The sequence below is a fragment of the Triticum urartu genome, chromosome 5 (genome assembly GCF_003073215.2).
Source record: "Triticum urartu cultivar G1812 chromosome 5, Tu2.1, whole genome shotgun sequence".
NCBI classification, from domain to species: domain Eukaryota; kingdom Viridiplantae; phylum Streptophyta; class Magnoliopsida; order Poales; family Poaceae; genus Triticum; species Triticum urartu.
Window position 1 is genome coordinate 108,728,981 of NC_053026.1, and position 4,865 is coordinate 108,733,845.

Consider the following 4,865-nt stretch of genomic DNA (forward strand, 5'->3'; position numbering starts at 1 on the left):
ACTAGCACGCATTGCTATGGATGCTGCAACCGCCAAACATTTCTGCAATTGCTACCGAAACGGAGCAACTGAAAAATGAGATTGAAGGGCACCGTAGAGTGCTAAACAACCAGTTGAGAAGTGTTAGAACAATGGATCCTGCAAAGAAAGAAGCGCGCATTCGCGCTACCAGAGAGCGCATAGAGGGTTTGGAGGAGAGGCAGGAAGCGCTGCGGGTGGAGCAGCAAGTGCTCTTTATTCGTCTAGCATCTCGCTAGAATAGAAGAGTCCGTAGACTCTTTTTAGTTTTCTAAGGTTGGTTTAAATTCAATAAGTGTCTGGAGACATTTGTTTTCATGTCAGGTGTTCTTTGTCTTAGTTTGATTCCGATCTACTCCTATGCTAAGTGTATTTGTTTGGTTTGATTTCTTGTGTTTGCATGTATGGGCTAGCCGTCAGTGTTCAGTGCTTATGTTAATATAATAATGCCAAAATGTGCTGCAAATTCATGTTCAAGTTGAAATAAGGCCGAAGGGCTAAGTGTACTACTGGAGATTATATATTCCAGCTTTGAAGTTTCCTTTTGAGCCCCCGTTCTACTATGGTTTGGATTCTAGTTGAAGCGTGCGACCATCTATTCAGATGAGGAGACCGAGTAAGAAACCACTAAGCGGAGAGCAAACAGATCAATCTCTATCTATGAGTTTCTCAACCAAGATCCACTATTCAACCAAGACCCGCTAACTAATACTTTTACGCGAGCTTAGTTATTGGAAGTTGTAGCCGAGGAACTCTTATCCCTAGCCACAGTTGTTGCAGCACAAGGCTTTGTCGCGATTGGGTCATATGTCAGTACTCTTACATTTCCCGTGGTCTCCCTAGTATGCTGAGCTGAACTGAAGTGAAGTGAAGCTGCGGGCGATGATGGACTGATCCCATGCTATTCAGGCGCCTGACAACGCTGGCTCCGACGGTGATGAGTCTGACGGTGGCTCAGATGTTTCTCTTCCTGATCCTTCAAGGTCCCCCGTTCCTGACATCGTCCAAAGGCTGTTGGCGCTCTCCCATCTGACAGTGCGGGCTCTGCGTGTCGCCTATGGCAACACTACCCGAGTGGTCTATTGCATAGTGGATCCACGGGTACCCCGTCGCTGCTTCGTTTTTATCAACATACAGTAAGCAGAACGGACAGAGAACTGTCCTGATTTCTTGTAATGCCAGGCCCAAAAGTCCTCCATCCGCATAGCAGCAAAAGTAGGCATTTCTTTGATACTTACTCACCTGTGCTAGATTTACCACCATTCGAGTACTACTATCACGGGCTGCCTCGCACGGTCTTCTCGTTCATCAGATGGGCAGACGGCTTTCCTTAATGGGGAGTTGGATGAGGAAATTTACATGGAGCAGCCAGATCAAGAGTACCCGCGCATTCGCCTAACCCCGGGTTTTTTCGATCAAAATGAAGATTTTTTAGAAAATAAGCCCAAAAAGCATCTGACCTTGAAAAGAATCACCAGTTACTTGATCCATCCCTGCGGGTAAGTGGGAACGAATGTGACAGCCGATGGTAGTAGGATTTCCACAGGTTGAGCTCCTTATCTTTTGACTTTTCTAAGGATAGCCGAGTAGATATACTAGAATGGGATGAATCGAGCACGAGAAATCACTAGGCACAGGGGAGCCGTAAGGAAGAGGAGTAATATCGTTATAAAGTTCACGAATTCGATTCATTTTGGAATCGATAAGTGAACACGGAATCTCGTCTTGTTCCCCTTGGTTCCGAGGGAAATAAAGGGGAAATCACTGATTCATTTGGAGCTGTTTCTAACTGACTCATTGACATGAGAGATTGGATGCGATGCGCCAGTCACTCGTACTACAGCGGACAAAGGTCACCGGCAAACGACCGTTCCACAATGGAACCTGGCACTACTGTTTGCCCTAAGGGCCGACCCACCTTTTCAGAGAAACAGACACATGACATCACTATATTACGCATTTTCGAGATAAGAAAGTGGAGAATGCACTCTTCCCTTTTTTTTACATTTTAAACTCATGTTCATGGTCTGTTTTATTCCCAATTGTTGCCCGTGTGAAAAGAAAGAAGAGAAATTGGGCCATGTTTCCCGAGAGAGACTGCCTTCTCTCAGGCCAGCAGTCTTATACTTATAGTCGACTGCTCTATGACGATCTGACCTCTTTCTGGCTCTGCTTGCTCGTCTACGCTCCGACCAATTCAGTCAAAATCGAAAAAACGATGTTTCCTTGAAAAAGTCTAAGAAATAGTAGTAGTAGTCAAAAAGTGCACTTTTTCCATATATTTCGATTTATAGGGATCCCTATCTTTATCTCTATCCACAGAGATACCTATCTATATAGAGAGAGATTTTTCTCAAAATTGATCTAGACTATCCTCTATCCGGATAGATATGTCCCTATGAGCGACTAGGCCGATCTTTTTTTATATGTTTTGGCCACGTCCGTTTCCGCTTCCGAAGAGGAAGGTTTGGATCTTTCAATCTTATGTCGTGAGGGATGTGACCTATGTTAGGTCCATAAGATACCACAGCTTTTAGTGTTCTATGATTCACCTCCGAATAATGAGTAGGTAGTTCGATCCTTTTGATTCTTATCTTCCTAGTAAACGGGGATCCGGAGCAATAGGTCGAATTACTATATAAAGAAGACTTTTCTACAAAAGGACTTATTGTTCGAGTAGGAAGATTTCGGTTTTTCTCCTTCCCTCTTTTCAATAAGAAGAAGTATTTGAAATGAAACAAATTCCTCTTCATTCTGTTGTGCTCAGCGAAGGAACTGCCTAAGCATACTTTTGCGGATCCAAACTTCTTTGTTCTTTCAAAGTCTTCTTCTTGCATATAAGAACGCAACTTTTGCAATTCCTTGGATTTGAGTAGTAAGCGGCATCCCCTCTGAGTTGTGAGTAAGCGGAACCATTCTTTTTTTGTTCTTCTCCAGATTCTGGCCGGTAGGAATTTGCCTCTTCTTTTTCCAACTGATATGGCCGATAGGAATTTGCCTATGATTTTTCCAACTGATATGTCGATATAGAAAGATCTCCTTATTTCAAAACCGCGGGTTCTCGCGTCATTTTCTTTAAAAGATATTAGATCACCGTGGGAAACTTTCAAATGAGTAATGGTTACCAGTCCATTATTCAAACAAACCCTTCGATGACTTATCGGCTGCCTTGCTTGAGGAAGAGTGTCACTAAAATGGAGACGAACCGGAATCACGTCCGATCTTGTTTCTTGATTGAGTAAAAAAGGGATATATGAAGTTCGTTCTCTTCCTCTGTGCATCTCCCTTATGGGTAAATCCCCATAATAAAGAGACAACTTTCGTGTAGTTTGTGATTTGATGTTACTGTTTAGATTTTCTCTCCGAGAAAGATTTCTTTTAATGGATCTCCTCTTGTTCCTCAATCTTCGGAGAATACGGCGTTGGATTAGAGAAAGTTCTCTGTTCCGAACATTTCCTGGAAGTAGACGACACGTTTTAAATCTTAATGCTGGCATGGCATATTTCGTTGAATCAGTCTTTTTCGCCACATCGCGTATAAAGGGAATCGAACCCAACTCTTCCACGAACCCCCCACGAATGGCCCTCCCTTAATTCAATGAACTATGAGAATTCCTTTTTTCGTTTTTTTCTTTTCAGTTCTCATAAGTCCTTGATATACTAGCAGAAACTCAAATCACAGTGCTCAGGTAAAGTGGCAGTGGTTGAAAGCGAGCGGAAACGTCAGTGTTTTCTGTGCGTTACGATAGTAGTGGTGAAATAAAATCCAATTCAAATATCTCAACGTAAAAGGAAAATCGTTTCACTTTGAAAGGAAAGCTAGCTATATGAGATCGAAATCACTCTATCTACGATATTCATTGCACCATGATTGAAGGACAATGAGGGGCAGGTTATATTCCCTTTCTTCTGATCGATTGAGGAATCGCTGATAATGACACCACGTCTGTAGCATCTACTGCTATTGCAAGGCCCGAAGCACGTGGGAGAATGTTCGTTTTTTCTGGATCGGATTAGCCAAAGCAAGCAAGCGTGTGATGTGGCGGGGAAGCCTAAAAGAAGCCTTTGGGAGGCAGTGTGGTGACGCCTGTTTGGCGTGTGGGAATTAACTAATCTAATGATATATTGGTAACTGCCTGTGGGTCCGCACACCACTCCTTATGTTCAGCTAAAAAGCCTTCCGGGTCGAATTTATTAAGAAATAATCAAAGATTAGAATGCCAATGTGAATTTAGGTTCAAAAGGATCAATAGCACATGACGAAGTTCAAGTGTCTTCTCTTCAAGAGAATAGAGCATAATTGTAGGATTATATGGATATCAGTGCTTTTATTCAATTCCCGAGGCACTCTTCAACGATTGAGGAGATTCCCGAGGCAGTCTTAGTGCTATCGTCAGGGTCACCAGCCTACTGTACCCCTTATTCTGGCTTAGCCTTGCTTAAACAGAAGAGGCTTGGTTAGCATCCTTTCTATCAGGTGCTGTTCTTTGCTACCAACAATTCTTTAAGTATGCAGTGAAGTAAATAATAGTGCACTTGCTGACAGTAGAACCCCCAAGAAATATCACAGTATAGGCCGATATCTTTGTGCAATGTCATTTACAAGCTATGCTCCAAAGTCTTGGCAAATAGGCTGAGAGAAGTACTGGATGAGATCATTTCCGAGGACTTATTAAATAGGGGTGCTTTTTCTATGAATATAATCAATTCCATAATGCTATCCGCTTTGACGAAGCAAATCAGATGACAGGCGATCTACGCCTCGAAAAGGAGAAGAAGTGGTTCTCGATACTGAGCAAAAAGTCACTTTCGATGCAAAAAGTAGGAAACCAAGGAAGCAGGCATTG

General features: G+C 42.8%; 1 pseudogene; it reads right to left on the reverse strand.

The window, feature by feature from the left end:
• Positions 1-2,186: 2,186 nt before the first annotated feature.
• LOC125555746 lies at positions 2,187-3,687 on the reverse strand (annotated as a pseudogene).
• Positions 3,688-4,865: the final 1,178 nt, after the last annotated feature.